Consider the following 21445-nt stretch of genomic DNA (forward strand, 5'->3'; position numbering starts at 1 on the left):
TAGATCATTTTTACTAATATATTCATTTATGTACTACCGTATTTTTTGCTCTATAAGACTCACTTTTTCCCTCCTAAAAAGTAAGGGAAAATGTGTATGCATCTTATGGAGCAAATGCAGGCTGTGCAGCTATCCCAGAAGCCAGAACAGCAAGAGGGATTGCTGCTTTCACTGCACAGCGATCCCTCTTGCTGTTCTGGCTTCTGAAATTCAGAATATTTTTTTTCTTGTTTTCCTCCTCCAAAAACTAGGTGCATCTTGTGGTCTGGTGCATCTTATAAAGCAAAAAATATGATAATATGTACATTTCTGTGCATGTTACATGGCTGAAGAACAGCACTGCAAACTCCAAAGAGGTGTGAATTTTGAAGGGTGGCAAAATTTCAGTTCACATTTTGTTTTGCAAATTAGATAAGTCCGCCTTTAAATGTGACCTGCATCAAATTTCTCCTCCATACCTGCTTAAGGCAATATATCGTCTTTCCCACTGGCCATCCTTGGAAACACTGATTCCCAAAGGAAGTTGAAGAATACCTCTGAAACTTCCCTGGGAGATATCATTCTCCCTAAACCAATTCTGCCCAAATTGAGGCACAAGATTTCAAACCAATTCAAGTATCCTAATTGAATACCTTGGCAAACATTTAGTTTGGGTGAAAAAACCACTGTTACTTGATCGTATTCTAATTTACTGTACTCCATGTTGATGCAAACTCATGCAAATGGCAAATAGGTGGGCTATTCAGATGTATGACTGCAGGATAATTGAGTAATAATTTAGCTGCTGTATTCATTGGCAGCAGATCCCATAGCCATGGGCAAGTAAACTTGGAGTATAATACAACATGCTTTGAAGTCAGTTGAATGTTCCCTTAGTGTGTACTGGTTTTTGAATTAAACCACATATACAGTTTCTCTTAATACTGAAATATGAAAATTGAGTTTCATTGTTGCATAGCTTCCAGAGAGATAGCTATCTTACTCCTTTGCATCAAAAACAAAAAAGGAGTTTTGAGCAACCTTTAAAAACTAACAATTTTAGCATAGCTAGCCATAAACTAGAGTCCACTTCAAAATAAACTTGCTGTCTTGTATCCAGTATTGCTTAGGAATTCAAATCACCAAAATATCAGTGCAGTTTTGAAAGGTTCGGTCCATCATTTTGATTCAAAATTGTACCCAACTATATCCAAACCTAGATGAAAACCTATGCCTTGGTCTCAGGAACCATCACACAAAATTTAGTTATTAGACACTTAAGAAGTGTCCAAATTCATAGTGGACAGACAAACAACAATTTTCCAAATTATGTAGTAGATTTGTTACAAGACTCTTTGTAGTAGCCGTAGTGGTGATGCAGTGGTACTTAAGGATAAATCACAATATGGTATCCTATTAAACAGTTCCACTAGCATAATCATTTTGGGCTGCACAATGTTGAAGTAAGAGTAGTGAAATTGCAGCTAAGAAGCTCAAATCGTATATATGACTGACACCCTTCTTTGGAAATTAAACCAATGTCCAGACATTGTCATTCAAAAGCTTTACTTTCAGAAACTTATAGATCAGGGATGTCCAACAAGTCGATCACGAACTACTGGTTGATCGCGGGGTGGGGGGGTACGTGGTAGATCACGGTTGATCGCGAGATCCCATACACACACAAAAAAAGCTCAACAATGTTTGTCAATCCAATGGGTAGATCACTGCCAGTTTTTGTATAGTGGGAATAGATCGCAGTGACTTGTAAGTTTGACATCCCTGTTGCAGATGAATTAAAACATGGTATTTACAGTCGCAAGCATTGGCTTACAGTCTCTTCTTCTAGCTTCCAAACAACTGTGTTTTCCTCTCCAGAGCTCAGCACTCAGCCTTCTGTATCTCAGTTAGACCATGCCTTGCAACTCCTATGAGAGATTTCCACTTTTACCTTCTCCTGCGGCTTTGCTCTCCTTCTTTCAAGCAGAGAAGAAGCACACCAACACTCCATTCAACTTAGCAGTGTTCACAGTAGATTCTAAAACATAGTCACATAAAATAGAGTCTCTCCTTCACTACTCCCATGTGACCGACGTTAACCAATCACATGAGAACTGCTAGAGAATTCAGTCACCAACCAATCAAATTAAAACACATAGTAAGGCATATAAGCATGTGCAGTTTCAGTGAACAAAATTGCTATACTTAACAGACTTGCGTTATCCCAGCATGACCACACCAGAGGACAACTGTGCTGTACAACAGACAGAATGAAATTTCTGGGGGATTTGATACAACTCGATCTGTCACACACCCCAACCCCCCTGTGCTAGCACAACAAAGCATGAGGCCTTTTGCGCTGTTCTTAAGACAGATGGAATTGGATGGATGCTACCACAATGTCAGGACCAGGAAATCTACATTTTGGTAAATACTCGGAAGCACACTGACTTGTGGATGGCACCCCCAAAATGCATGTCCTTATCTTAACAGCTATTGAACATGCTGGCTTTAAAGAATCTGTTTTGGGATTGTTGTTTTTACATACGCTTCCTCTGGAGTTAACATTAGGGATGAGTAAAATGATTATTTCTCCCTTCCTGATACTTTAGGAACATCACACAATGAATTCTGTCATTGTCCTCTATTTTAAATGTGCAAATCACTAAAGAAACTTGCTGCATGTGTTTCAATTACTTGAATCCCTTTCCAATACACATTTCCCAATCCCAGCTGATGCTGGAAGGAGAAATTCATCCTCTTTGCACTTGACAGCTACCGCAGCACTCAGAGGGGAAAGCAGGAAGTTACAATGACCTCTCTCTCTATTCCCTCCCTGGGTCTGCGAAGTACCTTGTCTCACTTTCTTAGCCATTCCCAAAGCAGCTCACTGTTGTTTTTATAACTGTAATGACCCTGCTATAAATTCATCACTGTAAATCCTCTCCTTTTATTTGCAGTGGTGGAACTATTTAATACAGCTGGCTGCTGCTACTGCAGGGGGGTTAGGAAATTAAAGAACATGTAGCTGAGACGTCTTTATTTCTGTTCATTATGTTGGTGTTTTACACACACACACACACACACACACACACACACTTCTAAATCTGATTCATACTTGTAAATTCTAATGAGAAGTAGAGAAGGAAATGCCAACAATATAGGGAGATGTAGAAATGGTTTCACATGGTGGGTTGAATCTGAAACTGATGGTAGGAGGTGTGTTGATTTTAAGGGGTTTGGATGTATGATTGATTGACTTAATTTTCAAGTAGCTTGGACTACTGCAATGTGTTCTACGTGGGGCTACCTTTGAAGGTGACCTGGAAACTACAACTAATCCAGAATGCGGCAGCTAGACTGGTGACTGGGAGCGGCCACCAAGACGACATAACACCAGTCTTGAAAGACCTACATTGGCTCCCAGTACATTTCTGAGCACAGTGTTGGTGCTGACCTTTAAAGCCCTAAACGGCCTTGGCCTTGGCCCAGTATACCTGAAGGAGTATCTCCACCCCCATCGCTCAGCCCGGACACTGAGGTCCAGCACCGAGGGCCTTCTGGCGGTTCCCTCATTGTGAGAAGCAAAGCTACAGGGAACCAAGCAGAGGGCCTTCTCGGTAGTGGCGCCCACCCTGTGGAATGCCCTCCCATCACATGTAAAAGAGATAAACAACTACCTGACATTCATAAGACATCTGAAGGCAGCCTTGTTCAGGGAAGTTTTTAATGTGTGACATTTTAGTGTATTTTTGGTCTTTGTTGGAAGTCACCCAGAGTGGCTGGGGTACAAATAATAAATTATTTATTATTATTATTATTATTATTATTATTATTATTATATCCCACTGTTCACCAAAAGATCTCAGGGTGGTTCACAAAATAAAAACACAAGATAAACACACAAAATACAAAATTAAAAACAAGAACAAAACGAACCAATAACCCCACCCCCAGGTTGGCATCCGTCTGTCTCAGAAGGCAATGGAAGAGTGTGTCTTTGGGGGTGAGGTCCAGCCTGCTGGAAGGTTGCAGTTCCTGCCGTGGCTGTAGAGACTGATGCAGTAAAGGACATAACACATAGGCCTTCTATTGTTCTGGCAAGACCTGAACTGAAAGACGAAGGTCATGGGTGACCTCAGGCTACTCACTGCCTCTGAGGCCAAAACGACCTCACAGGATGGTTGTGGGGATGCAATAAGGAGGGGAGAACCATGTACACCATCTTGAACTCCTTGGAGAAGAGGGCGGGACACTTCTCGCAGAGAGGGAACCGCCAGAAGGCCCTCGGAGCTGTACCTCAGTGTCCGGGCTGAACGCTGATGGCTGAAAACCTTAAATAAAATTGATTTTTAAAAAGAAAACACATTATGGTGGTACTTTAAAGCAAGGGGAAGGAGCCAGCCCAACAGCTAAACCAGTGCTGAGTTCACTACTGGCATGCAAATCTATACAGTGGTACCTCAGGTTACATACGCTTCAGGTTACAGACTCTGCTAACCCAGAAATAGTGCTTCAGGTTAAGAACTTTGCTTTGCTTAACCTGAGGTACCACTGTACAGCAAACTGGGAAACTGGGAGGAAGACAGTCTGAAAGATTCCCTAAAAATCGTTTCTTCATATTACATCTGTCTTTGCCCTAGAACGGCTCAATTTTTATGATGCGGCGATGGTTTCGCAAAGAGTCGTCGAGAAAGAGCACCCTTCCCTGGGCCTGTGGAGTCAGGCTATGAGGCCACCACGGATAGTTTGAATTTTCGGTTCAAAATGCCCCTGACTCCCAAGGAAACAAAATAAATGGGCAGGAAACCTATTTCAGATGTACTGCACTGTGCTGTGTCTGAAAGGGAAAGGAAACTTATTACTCACAGATGTACTTCAGCAAACTTAGGGATGAAGCCATGAAGGGCCCCTTAGTATTTTCTTTGGCCTCCGCACAAACTGTTGACATCATTTTAGTATTCACCATTCATCTACTGCTCTTTGGGGCTTAAGGCTGCGTGCAAGCTGCATTTCAGAGCCCGGGGAAGGTCTGGTCAATAGCTTGGGGGATTTTTCAGGGAACTTACACATCTCTCTCTCCCCGCAACCCCGTTCTTTTATCTGATTCTCAGATAAAAATGGGACTAGCAACTGATTTGCCAAGCAGCCATGACGGTGAAATGCAGTTCCTGCAGCCTTCAGCACTCCCATCAGCAAAACACAAGCATAACTCAGCAACCCAAGCAGCCAACTCTACAGCAGCCCTCAGATTTCTTCAGCCATGCGCCAGTCACAGGTTTTGCACAGTGATGGCTACCCCCCCCCTCAAAAAAGGTGATTGCCATTCAAATGGTGTGCATGCACTGTGTCATGTGATTATGAGGGGCAGGACTTACCTGCCCCCCCTCCCCCAAAATTTGATTAAAGGTGGCACCCCCGCCATTCCAAATCTCTTTTGTTCTCTCACCTTTCTTTGGCTAATACTTTGGAGGGCGACACCTTTTTCATCATAATAACAACGCCAAGTATTGTGATGAAACTTCTAGAACTGTGTTGCAGTTGAGGCGATGAGGAGAACTAGTACAAGCTGTGGTACATGACAATTTTTGAAATATATAGCTAAAGCAGGAATTATATGTTGTGCATCTGTCTGTGTGTGTGTGTGTGTGTGTGTGAGTGTGTGTGTGAGAGAGAGAGAGAGAGAGAAAGATAATAATAATAATAATAATAATAATAATAATAATAATAATAATATTTCTACCCTGCCCATCTGGATGGGTTTCCCCAGCCACTCTCGGCAGCTTCCAACAACAGATTAAAAATACATTAAAACATCAGTCATTAAAAACTTCCCTGAACAGGGCTGCCTTCAGATGATTTTTATTGATTTGGGGGGTGGGGGCAGCTACCCCTCCCTGCCCCCCCTTGGCCTTGCCCATGTATAGGGCTACCTTCAGATGTCTTCCAAAAGTCAGTTGTTTATTTCCTTGACATCTGATGGGAGGGCGTTCCACAGGGTAGGTGCCACCACTGAGAAGGCCCTCTGCCTGGTTCCCTGTAACCTCACTTCTCGCAATGAGGGAACTGCCAGAAGGCCCTCGGCGCTGGACAATCAAGGAAAATCAAGCAATTTCCCAAAAGCCCCATAAGGCACATGCCTTCATCCAAAGTAGCTGTCAATGTATGCTGTTGAATCAAATTAGTCATGCTTAGAAAGAACTCCGGTCTCTTCTGGACATTCTTCCTCGGCACTAACCCTTGAGCAACTCTTCCTACCTCTAGACTTCCCACCCAGCCAGGTGCCTGTTTCTGAGTATTCTTCTGAGAAGCCCCCTTTATACCGATAGATAAATGGTGTGTGTTTGCCTTAATTACAGTAACATGTTGTCCTTTTCATTTATGTTGGCGCAATCCACTTTTGACATTGTGTCATAAAAGTTTATGTGCTGTGTTCTCTCGGCTCCTTACTAATATCCCAGCCGCTCTCCCTGGCTATCCGAAATCAATACCGTTGCTCCTCTCTCTTGATACACACACATGCACAGGCATAAGAGCAATGAATGGGGCCGCAATATGCATGCAGGCAATTTGCAGGGCTGACAAACGACTCTCCTGAGGGGTGGGGGGTAAGGCAGGACAATGAGGATCACAGTTGTCATATCCGAGGTACCCAGGTACCTCTTGTCACATCTAAAAATTGGGTTCAGTTTCTGTGTCTTTCTGTCAATGGGTAGCAAAACGCAGGGGGGGGGGGTTACGAAGAGGAGCCAGGAAAGAGAAGCATGTAAATTAGGGACCCCTTGCAATCAATTTTTACTTGCAGCTGGTGGATTGTAATCAATGTTAATTAACCAGGCTCCTTTTCAGAACAGGCCAGATCAGGAGAGCAACTGCATATATTCTTGTCTGTGACAACAGGCTCTACGAGTTTTCAGGAAGCGAGAGAGTGATGGGTCTGTGAGTAGCAAGAGAAAACAAGATTAAGAGAGAGATAGAAAATGGAGGTTTCCTGAAGCACTTCATAGTGGTGATAGCTTTAGAATTATGTAGTCTGAGAGGCAGTAGCCTAAGGTAGCATATAGCCAAATTCTATTAATTCAGTGGGACTTACTCCCAAGTAAGCGTGCACAGGACTGTAGACCTAGTAGTCATTTTGTTCATCTCTTTTATGACATGAGGGATGCAGGTGGTGCTGTGGGTTAAACCACAGAGCCTAGGACTTGCCAATCAGAAGGTCGGCGGTTTGAATCCCCGCGACGGGGTGAGCTCCCGTTGTTCGGTCCCTGCTCCTGCCAACCTAGCAGTTCGAAAGCCAAGCCAGCACGAGTAGATAAATAGGTACCGCTCCAGCGGGAAGGTAAACAGCGTTTCCGTGCGCTGCTCTGGTTCACCAGAAGCGGCTTAGTCATGCTGGCCGCATGACCTGGAAGCTGTACGCCGGCTCCCTCGGCCAATAAAGCGAGATGAGGGCTGCAACCCCAGAGTCAGTCACGACTGGACCTAATGGTCAGGGGTCCCTTTACCTTTACCTTTATGACATGAACGTTTACAATCTCGATCCAGATGCATTGGGAATGGTTCTTTTGGAACTGCTACCAAACTCTGAATTGCATGTACATATGAAAACTGAACCATTCATTCCACACACCCCAGAAGATATCACCTGCAGATGGCAGAAGGCTGCATCAGAAAGCCCGATTGGCCTTTCAGAACAGCGGACTTCCTGTCCACAAAGACAAAACTGGTTTTTTAAAACCCACAGGACATGATAGTGGGGAGGAAATGCCACTCACAAGATTTATATACCCTCCTTTATGCAAATCTCCCTGCTCTATTGATTGTTGCATTCAGTGACTAAAGCTGTTTTTCCAGGCTCTTTTGATGACAATCAGAACTGAGGCTGAACTCAGGAATGAAATGAATAGAGCAACGCAAACTATATTTTTTTCATATCTTGAAAAGGAACTTGAAATGAGATACATGACCAGAATGTGGGTTGTCATTCACAATGACTGTCTTTCCTTATTCTTAGCGTATGGTCCCCCTGAGTAAAAACTGTACTGCCAGTATCTGCCTAGAGAATTTGCAGTCATTGGAAGCCACCGAGAAAGTAGAATGTGACTCTTGCAAGTATGTTATAGGCATTTTTTAAAGGGACCTCTGCTTCATGTAGGGCTTTTACGTAACAATATTCTCTGTGTTAGACATGCTACTGGATATTGACTATTAAAATGCATTTTCATTTGAGTTTAATAGATTTCTAACTAGTTCTGTTATTGTGGGGTTGCTCTTCTCTGGGTTGATACACTAAAATCATGTAGGCATTCTGTAATGAACCAGCTATCTTGTATCAACCCTAAAGTACCCGGCGTAATCTAGTTCAGCCTTTAACATAAGAGGAGTTGTCTTACCCTAAAGTCAAGCTAATTGCCTCTGCAGCCCAGTACTGACTGTCCGTTCCTTTTATCCTTGTTGTTTAAGATTTTATTTGTGGCTTTTTATATTAATGAACAATACAGTTTTACATGCCTCCGTTAAACTGATGGCTCTTGCTAACACTTATGGGTATCTTATGTAATCAATTACCCACACTTTTCTCAATCTCCAATACCCCGAGAAGATGGCAATCAATAGCAGTTAGAATAATTGAACAAAAGAGATTCTCTTGACAAATGTATCTTTTTTTACAAACACAATTCTGGGATAGTTGGTTTTTAAAAATAGAAATTATAGTAGAGAAAGGGGTACAATGAGCTGTTAATTCTGCTATTCTTCAAAAGAGAGGGGGTGGGGAACAATCTAGGTTCCAAAACAGACTTCCAGTTTACCACGTTCTGATCTCCCATTTTAGTTTGCTGTTGTTCATTGCCGGGTCAAGCATCTTAGATAGTTATGCATAGATCCAAGATGAGATCTGCAGCTCTCAACACTTGGCACCAATAATTCCACACTGCCTCATCTCAGCTCCACCAGTCTAATTTCTGCATTCTTTGGGCAAAGCCCTGGGGCCTCACTCACTCACTCACTCACTCACTCACTCACTCACTTTGTGTTGTTGTGTTTCAGGGGACAGAAGGAAGTAAGAATGGAGAACCTCACCTATACACAGCTGGCAATGTGTCCAGCTAGCTCAGAGGTGGGGAGCCTTTGGTCCTTCAGTTGCTGGTGGACTACAGCATGCAGGGTGGGGCTAACTTGTGGCAAGACCTACATTGACTCCCAGTATGTTTCCAAGCACAATTCAAAGTGCTGGTGCTGACCTTTAAAGCCCTAAACCAGGCACCCCCAAACTAGGCCCTCCAGTTTTGGGACTACAATTCCCATCATCCCTCACCACTGGTCCTGTTAGCTATGGATGATGGGAGTTGTAGTCCCAAAATATCTGGAGGGCCGAGTTTGGGGGTGCTTGCTCTAAACGGTCTCGGCCCAGTATACCTGAAGCAGCGTCTCCACCCCCATCATTCAACCCAGACACTGAGGTCCAGCTCCGAGGGCCTTATGGCGGTTCCCTCACCGCAAGAAGCAAAGTTACAGGGAACCAGGCAGAGGGCCTTCTTGGTAGTGCCGCCTGCCCTGTGGAATGCCCTCCCTTCAGATGTCAAAGAGAAAAACAACCATCTGACTTTTAGAAGACATCTGAAGGCAGCCCTGTTTAGGGAAGTTTTTTTAATGTTTGAAGTTTTATTCTGTTTTTAATGTTCTGTTGAAAACCGCCCAGAGTGGCTGGGAAGGCCCGGCCAGGTGGGCGGGGTAGAAATAAATAATATTATTTATTATTATTATTATTATTATTAATAATAATAATAATATCAAGTAGCCTAGGTAATTTAACACCATAGGGTGTGACACCGCTAAACTTGCTGGTTTAATTAATATTGGGAAAGAGGGACTACCTGAAAATCTTGTGCACATATTCTGTTTTCAGTATTCCCAGCCCTGAATGAGGCTAGATTGTAATGAGCATCATGTCACAAGGACCAAATGTTTTGGAACTTTGCAGCTTACATGGATTAAGGGCTTGCAATACACGCAATGCCAAGATCAGCATGGTTCTGGATGAGAACTGAGTTGTCTAGCAAGAGGCCAGCTTTGCAGGATTCCAACAGATATTTGTTAATTCTTTTTTCTGTATTCTCTTCTCCCATTGCTGCCTTCACTTGGTGGGGTCAGGTGGAATCCTATTGAAAAAGATGAAGAATAATGTTGTTGTTGTTTAGTCGTTTAGTCGTGTCCGACTCTTCGTGACCCCATGGACCAGAGCACGCCAGGCACTTCTGTCTTCCACTGCCTCCCGCAGTTTGGTCAAACTCATGCTGGTAGCTTCGAGAACACTGTCCAACCATCTCGTCCTCTGTCGTCCCCTTCTCCTTGTGCCCTCCATCTTCCCAACATCAGGGTCTTTTCCAGGGAGTCTTCTCTTCTCATGAGGTGGCCAGAGTATTGGCGCCTCAGCTTCATGATCTGTCCTTCCAGTGAGCACTCAGGGCTGATTTCCTTCAGAATGGATAGGTTTGATCTTCTTGCAGTCCATGGGACTCTCAAGAGTCTCCTCCAGCACCATAATTCAAAAGCATCAATTCTTTGGCGATCAGCCTTCTTTATGGTCCAGCTCTCACTTCCATACATCGCTACTGGGAAAACCATAGCTTTTACTATACGGACCTTTGTTGGCAAGGTGATGTCTCTGCTTTTTAAGATGCTGTCTAGGTTTGTCATTGCTTTTCTCCCAAGAAGCAGGCGTCTTATATGAAGTATAATACTCAAGCAATAAACCATGATGTTGCATGGTAGTGTATGGTCTCTGCTCAGAACGCTAAACCTTCCACATTCTAGCTTGGATTCGCCCATGCAAAGCTCCTGCTTTCCAAATTCAATTACATTAAGAGAAAGCAAACAGGAAGCTCCCTTAGGGCCAATTTGCACTTTTTGCAGCACACAGCGGTTAGAGACCCATGCCTGCTGCAAAGCAGGGCAAGGAAGGAGTGGGATTTGCACGGCAGAAACAGTGGGCAGAGTGCAGGCAGTTAAGCATTCCTTCACTCATCATGAAAGTTCTTCTCTGGATTTCCACCCTCTTCTGCAGTTTCTCTTCCTCACTTGATACAGCAATCGAAAATCTGGAACCCAAACTGAAAAACAGATGCAGGGTTTGCAGGACTCACACTTTGTTGGACTGGTCACATTGTGCAGATGCCTGATGATCGTCTTCCAAAGCAACTACTCTATTCCGAACTTAAAAATGGAAAGCGTGATGCCGGTGGTCAACAAAAGAAGTTTAAAGACTGTCTCAAGGCAAATCTAAAAAAATGTAGTGTAAACACCAACAATTGGGAAACACTGGCCTGCAAGTGCTTCAATGGGAGAACAGCCTTTACCAAAGGCATCATGGTAACATCCGAACTCAGGATGCAAGGGAGAAACATGCTAAGAGGAAGGCACATTTGGCAAACCCTCACCGTAATCCACTCTCGCCTAGAAATCTATGTCCCCATTGTGGAAGGACGTGTGGATCCAGAATTGGCCTACACAGTCACTTACGGACTCCTTGTTAAAATGGTGTTTAAGGAAGACAATCTTACTCGGCTACGAGGGATCACCAAAGAAGTAGTAGTTCCATCCAGACGAATATGCCCTTGACATAGTGCCACTGATTCCATTCTGTACCAATAATAATAGGAAGAACTTTCTGAGCAGTTCAACAGTGAAACAGACTCACTCAGAAGGCAGTGGATTCTTCTTCACTGGAAGATTTTAAGCAGAGGTCGAATGGTCATCTGCCATGGATGCTTTAGTTGAGATTCCCGCATTGCAGGGGCATTGGCCTAGATTACTCTCAGGTTTCCTTCCAACTGTATTCTATGATTCTAATAATGACAGACACTCTGCTTCACAGAAGCAAGAGGCAGATTCCTCTTTCTCTGTTACAGTACAGTGGTACCTAGGGTAAAGAACTTAATTCGTTCCAGAGGTCTGTTCTTAACCTGAAACTGTTCTTAACCTGAGACACCACTTTAGCTAATGGTGCCTCCCGCTGCTGCTGCGCCGCCACCGTGCTATTTCTGTTCTCATCCTGAAGCAAAGTTCTTAACCCGAGGTACTATTTCTGGGTTAGCAGGGTCTGTAACCTGAAGCGTCTGTAACCTGAAGGGTCTGTAACCCAAGGTACCACTGTACTAGGAAATGAACTAGATCATAGCCATAGATCAGCAGAAGACAGTAGAAGAGGAGGAGGAGTTTGGATTTGATATCCTGCTTTATCACTACCTGAAGGAGTCTCAAAGCGGCTAACATTCTTCTTTCCCTTCCTCCCCCACAACAAACACTCTGTGAGGTGAGTGAAGCTGAGAGACTTCAAAGAAATGTGACTGGCCCAAGGTCACCCAGCAGCCGCATGTGGAGGAGTGGAGACGCGAACCCGGTTCACCAAATTACGAGTCTACCGCTCCTAACCACTACACCACACTGGCTCTACATAAAGTAGCATCTGTTTCTAGGCCAGCGACTAAAAGGCTTCTTGTCTAGCATGAATTTCATCTTTCGGTAGAAATAAACATGTGTTTATTTTTAATTAAAGTCTGGATGTTTTTGCCAAAACTGTGGTTTGGATAGCACACTGATTCCTTCCAATCCTGTTCTTCTCAGAAACTGCATGTGTTGGGCGCAGTCCAGTAAAAGTCCCTTGCGATGACTAAGTCCCATTGGAAAAAAAAGTGGAATGAGCCGTTTGCCATGGCCAACCATTGATTTCAGTAGGCTTTAATTCTGACATAGATTATGTTGGACCGTGCCTAGTGCCTGTACAATGTCTCTAGCTTGACTCCAGCAACACTTGCCATTAACTGTGGTTGATGGGTTCGTCACTGAATGACTTCTCTCTCAGAAATCTGTTTGTAATGAGTAATAATAACAATGAAGATGTCATCAAGCTGTAAAATCCCCTAGAGAGCTGGAATCTGTTCTCAGCTCATAGAGAACATAAACAGTCGAAATATATGTGGTGTTACAAGATCCTAGGGTCCTGCTTGTGAAAATATGGCAGGGCGAACTTTTCCCCCCTCTCTTAGACAAACACAAATAAATTATCTTTAAAAAAATAAATAAATCAGTGGAACTCAAAGCTCTCTCCTCCCCGTTATTCTACTGAACTGGGAAAGAAAAAACTAGTTTGAAACCTGGAGTGACATAACGAAAAGTTCTGAACGTTGGAGGCGCAGTAAGTGACTCCACAACTATCTGGCAAGATTAATGGATTGCTGAAATCACGTTGACAAATTCAGAGCATAGCCTGCCATCTTGAGAAAAATGTGGACAAGTTGGGCTGCAATTTCACAACATACTGTTAGATCTAAAGGGGCGCTTCTGTATGCTCTATGGTTGAGGCAACTCTGAATATGCATATATTGTGTACATTATTATTATTAATATTAATATACCACCCTTCATTTGCATGTGACTGCAAGTCTCAGAGGGGAATCGTTATTGACTTAGTATACACACACAACAGTTTGCAAACTGCCTGACTCTTGGAATTACCAAATGACCTTCTGTACTTTTATATTTTCAGGTTGGCCAATGGAACAGCAAGGTGGAATACCATTTTGTGTGCCCTGCCCCATCCTCCATGCTCTGATGTGCTGGTTTTTTACGTGTACAACTTAGCTGGGAGGGGAATCACTTTTGTGCAAGGCTGCACTTCTGACTGTGCCTAAAACCACTAGACTCATGCCTAGATGCTGGTGTGAGGTGGTTTAGAGCATGGGACTAGACAGATGAGGCTTAGGTTCAAAACCTCTCCTAAACCACAAAATCCTTGGTGACCTTGCACAAGTCTTAGATTATCCTACATCACAGGGTTCTTTTGAGTATAAAAATGTGGCTGAGTGGAGGTAGAATATACACGCTTCTGAACTCGTTGGAGAAAGGGAACATTCAGCAATGTGATCCCCATATGCAATCTCATTGCCCTCCAACATGTCACCATGGAAAACCGGGACATGCACTTTCTGGGGATGCCTTCCTGCGCAAGTTACATGCAAGATCATGTCCCAAACATCTTTTTTTTATACAAATATTTTTATTAGGTTTTCACATAATACATCTTAAGAACATCAAATATTACCATTCCTATTTTTCCATGACTTCCCATTATCACTCAATAAGATGTTCTCTCTCCACTCCCTGAACTGTCTGTTGGTTTCTAACATTGCCCAAGGTATAAAATAGAAGCCTGAAAATAACATTCTTGTTCTTCTGCTGCTCAAGATATAAACCCAACCTGCACTGGACAAGAATGAAAGTATTTACTTAAGTAATCCAAAAAGGGTTTCCATTCTGTATCAGGAAGTTTTTAATGCTTGATGTTTTATTATGCTTTTGTATATGCTGTAAGCCGCCCAGAGTGGCTGGAGAAACCCAGCTAGATGGGCAGGGTATTATTATTATTATTATTATTATTATTATTATTATTATTCTACAAACACATCATCGTTAGAGTCTCTTAGTCTAGGAGTTAATTTTTCCATTTCGGCATAGTCCTTTATTTTGTTGATCTATTCTTCTTTCGTGGGTATTGCTATTTCCTCCCAATTCTGTGCATATCAAATCCTTGCAACAGTGTTGCATACATAAACAATTTTATCATTATCTTTGGTCCCAAACATCTTTCGGGGCTATGCTGCCCAAAATTGTTAATTGAGGCAGATGGGCAACTAAAATTGAGAAAATTTGAGGAAATAAGAGAAATGTTAACAGATTCGTTGCCATATCACCAATTAAATGGTGTACTGAAAGTAGATAAAAAAGAGGGTTTGAAACAGAAAGATTGAGATTTGAAATGGATCTGTTGGAAAATAAGGTGAAAATATTGTCAAAAATGTATAGATTATTGTTGGAGTGGTATACAAAGAAAGAATGAAGAAGTTAAAGCAGTGATGATACACTGGGCTAGAGATTTTGGGTACAATAACCAACTTTCATCATGGGAAAAGTTATGGAAAGAAGGAATAAAATTTACAGCATGCTGTGCGTTGAAAGAAAATTATATGAAAATGATGTATCATTGGTACCTAACACCAAGTAAGATTGCAAAAATGTATAAAACTAAATCAAATATGTGTTGGAAATGTAAAGAGAAAGAAGGTGCTTTTTTCTATATATGGTGGCCATGTTGTCAGGTAAAAGACTTCTGGAAAATGATTTATAATGAATTAAAGAAAATATTTAAAAGCACATTTGTTTAAAAAACCCAGAAGCCTTTCTTTTAGGTTTAATAGGGAAAGAAGTGCCAAGAGAAGATAAAAGTCTTTTTATGTACGCAACAAGGATGGCGAGAATGTTACTAGCCCAAAAATGGAAAGAAGCAGCATTACCAACAAAGGAAGAATGGCAGACGAAATTGATGGACTATGCAGAAATGGCAAAACTGACAGGGAAGATCAGAAACCAAGACGACCAAGTATGTGCTAGAGAGTGGAGTAAATTTGTACTTTATTTTTAAAAAAACCACTGTAAACAGTTAAAATCATTGGTGGCGTTGTAATGATATTTGTAATGTGAAATTGACTGTGATAAATTAGGGATGCATAATAGTTGAGAAAAGATGCAAAAAATAATAATATTAATTTAAGAACCCACGGGAGGTAAGGAGGAAAGTCAGAAGGTTCAGAGAACCTTGTACAGTGGTACCTCGTGTTACGAACTTAATTTGTTCCAGAAGTCCGTTCTTAACTCAAAACTGTTCTTAACCTGAGGTGCCACTTTAGCTAATAGGGCCTCCCACTGCCGCCACCACGCCACCGGCGCGTGATTTCCATTCTCATCCTGGGGCAAAGTTCTCAACCTGAGGTACTGCTTCCGGGTTAGTGGAGTTTGTAAAACGAGGTACCACGGTAATTGGGTATATGTGTGAGAGATGATATGTATAAAAATGTGGAAACTAATAATAAAAACAACAACAATGGGATGTCCCGATTTAATCGGAGGTGTTGAGGGTTAAGCATTCTGAATTGGTGCGATTGTAGGAAAAGACCTGCCAAGGAAACTGAAAAATATCTTTATGTATGCGACAATGGCGGCAAGAGTCTTAATAGCACACGGATGGAAGAACGAGGAAATCCCGACCAAAGAACTGTGGCAAGAGAAACTGATGGACTACGCAGAATTGGCAAAACTGACACACAAACTATGTGACAAGGATAACTGATTTTAAAGATGAATGGGAACCCTTTACAAAGTATTTAAAGAAACAACAAAATGAACTGGACTCCTTGGCAGGTTTTGAATAAACATTCACAAACTTATTGATAATATCTAGATAGATGAATTAAGGACCTGTACAGTTTTGTAACATGTAGAAAATAACATATGTTGATAAGCCAGAGAGAGGAGCTGAGGGAAGTCTGAGAGGGGGAGGGGAGGGGGCTATATTTTGGGGAGGAGGGAGGGAAAAATAGGGGGGGAATTTAAGGGTGATATGTTTTTTGGTAAAATGTCATGTTGAAATTACTAATAAAAATATTTTTTTTTATGTATAGCTCAGACAAGTTCATCTGTCTTAGATCCCCCCCCCCCCTATAAGCAATGGACAGAGAATGGCCTACTAACTTTCTTTAAAATGAAACAAAACAAAACATTTCCCGTCCCCAACCTTACGAGCTTCTTGGGAGAGCAGGAAGACATTTTTGCAACAACACACAAGCAAACCCAGAAGAGGCCGACTAAGGATCTACCGTGAGGCGACGGAATGAGTAGCAGGTGAACCACAGCCATAAATGCGCTGCCTTGAGAATGTTCACTAAGAGATGTCAGCTTGATTTGAATCACTTGCTAAAGTGCAACCTCGCCAAAGCCAAGAGAAGCTCCGTTTCCTCAATAAAAGGGAATCCCAAAGCATAAATAAAAGATTTCACCTGTGAAGAGTGATTTATTATCTCTCACTCATGAGAGAGATAGATGTGATTTTTCCCTGCGGTGGCCAGTGCTCTTAGTTTTAAAGCAAAAACAAGCCTGCAAACAAACAATCCATCCTCTGCAAGAAAAGAGAAACTTCGGAACAGGTGGAAATGCGACTTCTTGTGCAAATGCAAATTCAAAAATAAGCGGGTTGATCGCCAAGGCAACTTTTGGTGGCCATTTAGAAAACATCACTTGGAAGGTGGGCAGACTGTATTACTTGTTTTAGCACCACTTTTCCCTAGGTCACTGCAGGTAGAAACTCAAACAGTGAAACTCAACCACCTTACTACTTCTGTATGTCAATAAAAGGCATATCCATTGAATTTCCAGGTATCACAGAGCCCTTAAAACCACATTACTGGAGGCGGGGAGGATAGGCCAGTCCCTTTTTAGTATGTGGTTGTGTGTTATGGGGTGCTGCTAAGTCCTATACTTTCAGCAGAAATCTGATACACTTAAACTAAGCAAATGGTGCTTTTCTTGTCCTGGAAACTAAGCAATTAGAAAAATCCTTTACCTACTTGCTTTTTGTTCTGACCTCTTAAGGTAAAGTTGCTGTCTCCAGATCTAGACTTTGTTGATGTTTTTTTGCTGGAATAATCTTTACATATTTTGCTATTTTCTTCATCAACAACTCTCTTTTTCTTCTCTGTCTCTCTCCCCCCGTTACCCACATTGCCATACATTCATATTTCCATATAATTCTTCCTTCTGCTGTTATTTTTTAAATGGGAAAGAACAGCATGCTTGGAGCTTATTGACATTAAATGCACTAAATATAAATTCGATCCTGTTACAGCCACTGGATTCAACGTGGGGCAGCGTGCTTACACCTTGGCTGTGCAAGGAGAAAAATTCCCTTGGGGACTGCTTCTCCCACCGAGGAAGTATTATAACAGAAAATGTTCTTCCTGTAGAAACTCTGCGTTCTGTAGGGCAGCGATGGGGAACTTTAGCCCTCCAGTTGTTGCATAAAGAATAATTCTGCCTTTACCTATGACACTGGGGGCATGGGAGTTTCTTTTTAAGAAACATTTTAATTTTGTTTGTTTTCAGAATATAGAACTGCTGGTAGTTCAGGGTAAATTCTTGTAGAATGGGGCAGAAAGCAGATTGATGCGGTTGTTGCTGGATCTTTCATCAAGATGCTATCTACCCCTGCTTTTTAGAGGAGTGGTACTTCTTGAAACCTTCCCTCTTCATTCCTGCTGGGTTTGAACAGCAGCAGCAGCAGCAGGTGCAAATATAACTTTAGTGTTAGGTGAATGTTCATGAAGCATAATCAATACAGCTGAGATTATTTATTTATATTTTAAGAAAAACCCAATGTACTATTAAACCAAGGACCTTGATTTAAGAAACTCCCTGCAACTTGGGATTCAGCACTTTTTAAAAACACAGGCGCTGCTCCCTAACAAATGACACTTTTCAAATGATACCCTACTCTCAAGCTCGGTCGCTGTGATTGAGCTAACGCTCAGAGTGCCGTGATTTTCCTCGGCGATGTTCATCATCTTACAGGACGCCAAGTGCTTCTCAGTGACAAATGCAAAAACTCGCCGCCTGGTGATTGCATTCGTTCCGAGTTTACTGACAGGAAAACAATCATGTGCAAAACGCAGGAGATGCCCTGCAACTCTCTTTGACTGTGTAGCAAAGGTAGAGCTAGAGACGCGGCTGATAATAAAAAATAGGGGTGTTGAGAAGCCACTCAAACATATAATGGTGATTGCAATGGGTTGAGCTGTGGAGCAGCCAATCAGCATCCACCGAAGAGCACCTGCCATTCAACAGTGCTGGGGGTGGGGGAGAAATTAATGAGCTCCGAACAGGAAATTTAAATATGCGAAAAGTCCAACTTAGATCCCACTTTAGATGATGTTGGATGGTACAGTCTGCCTAGTGCAGTGTATTATCAGTAGCTGAAGGCTTAGCAACAACATATTCCATCAAAAATCACTATTATTATTACTATATTGTCATCAGGAATGTACCTAGGGGTTGGTGAGGTTGGCTCCTGCCAGGAACACAGGGCAAGCAAGATGCAAAAACCGGGCTGTTCCCCTCCAGCCCAGGCCCTCTGGCCATGACACAAGAGGAGGGTTACCAATACAGTGGTACCTTGGTTCTCAAACACCTTGGTACTCAAACAACTTGGAACCCAAACACTGCAAACCCAGAAGTGTGTGTTCCAGTTTGCGAACTTTTTTTAGAAGCTGAACATGCTCCAATTTGAGTGTTATGCTGAGGACTGTCTGTTTCATAGCTGTCAGCTTACAGATTTGAAAATAAGGGACCAGCAGCCTTGAAAATAAGGGACCTGCAGCCTCACCTGTTCCAGGCACTCCACTCTTCCTGTCCTCCTGCAGTCTGGTCAAATTCATGCTGGTAGCTTCGAGAACACTGTCCCACCATCTCATCCTCCGTCGTCCCCTTCTCCTTGTGCCCTCAATCTTTCCCAACATCAGGGTCTTTTCCAGGGAGTCTTCTCTTCTCATGAGGTGGCCAAAGTACTGGAGCCTCAGCTTCAGGATCTGTCCTTCCAGTGAACACTCAGGGCTGATTTCCTTCAGAATGGATAGGTTTGATCTTCTTGCAGTCCATGGGACTCTCAAGAGTCCCCTCCAGCACCATAATCACTGTCTTGTTGTGGCAAAGGGGCTTGAATAACTCAGAGAAGCTATGAGCTATGCCATGTAGGGCCACCCAAGATGGACAGGTCATAGTGGAGAGTTTTGACCAAACGTGATCCACCTGGAGCAGGAACCGGCAAGCCACTCCAGTATCCCTGCCAAGAAAACTCCATGGACAAAGATTATTTAATAGCCATAGGCTATTAAGTAAAGAGGAATGTTTTTCCCTGGTTCTTAAAGTTATGTAATGATGGCGCCAGGCCACCCTATCTAGGGAGAGCATTTCACAATCGGGGAACCACCACAATCTTGTGGCCACCCTCCGAAACTCTCTGGGATGGGGGGGACAGAGAAGGGCCTCGGGTGACAAGCTCAGGGTCCAAGTCGGTTTGCATGGGGAGAGGGGGCCCTGAAGGTATTGATGTCTTGAGCCATGTAAGGCTTTATAGGTCAACACCAGCACTTTGAATTGGGCCCAGAAACTAATCGGCAACCAATGCAATTGTGCCAGGGTTGGTGCTGTATGCTCAATTAGAACTAAGTCCTGGAAGTTTCTGTGAGAAACATGCAGACCCCCCAGAGAACAACATTGCTGGAATCCTGATCCTACCATCTCATTTTGTGACTATGATAATGAGGGTTGAGAGTGAACAAATAAATCCAGTATCCAAAATAATGTTGCCTTGTGTACTGTAAGATATGTTAACTTTGGCTGACATTTTTTGTCCGTTTTTTCCTTCTCTTCCAGACATCAGGCAATGTTCATGCTGCGTCTGCATGGAATTCTCACTTTGAAAAAATGGACTGGGTTTCTCGATAATCATCTACACTCTTTAAAGGTTCCTTGTGCCAGGGGGAGCGTTGCACAAATAAGGCAGCAAGCAATGCCCTAAGAGAATACAGAGTAGACTCTTTGCGTAAGTACATCGAGAAATAGCCTATCAAATAAAGATGGTGCTTCCAAAACTACTCTTTTGGTTGAAACTTGTACTTAATGCCAAAACAAGGACATTTCCCAGTTATTTTCACAAGCAGAAGGATATGGCGGTGTGTAAAAAGATGAGGAGGAGGAGCCCTACTATTGGCAGAGTACAGCATTCAGAGTCTTGCTCAGGAGATATTTCTAGCCCTACCTACAAAGGCTGGGAATTGAACCCAAGACCTTTTCCATGCAAAACCGGTGCTCTGCCGCTGAGCTATGGGACTTCTCCAAGTTTATAAGGCAATCCAGGACCAGAACAACATGGGGGATATTTGCTGGCGTAGGTACCATAGAAGGGAGTCTGCAAACAAGCACAATTTCTGACATTGTACAGCATCTTCGCTGGTCATGGGGCACACCTGTGTATGGAAGGTTACTTCCAATTTCCTGGCTTTGTGGAGCTTGACTCAGCTGTGATCTTAACTCAACAGGGTTTTTGGCTTGTTTGATTATTGAATACAATATTAGCATTTAAGAGTTCCAAACCAATAATCTTCATCTGTTGCTTAGAAAACAATGTTATCTCTCTCACATAGGACTGAACTACAGGTTATGTAGCAGATCCATAATTGATTTGGCTTTTCTTGCTTTATAACAAAATAAAAGGGGAAAGGTGCTTTAATCCTCAACTCCATGCTGGCTTCTCAACCCAAAACCCCTCCCAGTATGTTGCTTACCTCTCAGGTTGGAAAATACAGCTGGAAAATATTGGAGTATAAACAAGAAAGGGCAGATCCCATTAATCTGAAATTATCATACCACTTACATTTATTGATAACAGTTTCTTAAGGGTCATTCAGAGGCCTTTCTACGGTGTGGACCAGTCCAGAACCTCTATAATGCCATTTTATTTGAATTCTATCTCCTAGAATAAGTTGATGACAAGCCACTGGTGGATTTTGGGCTTTCAAATTTT

General features: G+C 42.6%; 1 long non-coding RNA gene across 1 annotated transcript; it reads left to right on the plus strand.

Moving 5' to 3' along the window:
- The first annotated feature begins 2214 nt into the window (after nucleotides 1-2214).
- Nucleotides 2215-20402, plus strand: LOC308466829. The gene is made up of 3 exons (XR_013980992.1): nucleotides 2215-2406; nucleotides 7994-8130; nucleotides 20296-20402. It is a non-coding gene; the product is annotated as an uncharacterized lncRNA (long non-coding RNA).
- Nucleotides 20403-21445: the final 1043 nt, after the last annotated feature.

Source organism: Podarcis pityusensis, assembly GCF_964106645.2.
Source record: "Podarcis pityusensis genome assembly, chromosome: 17".
Classification (NCBI taxonomy): Eukaryota; Metazoa; Chordata; class Lepidosauria; order Squamata; family Lacertidae; genus Podarcis; species Podarcis pityusensis.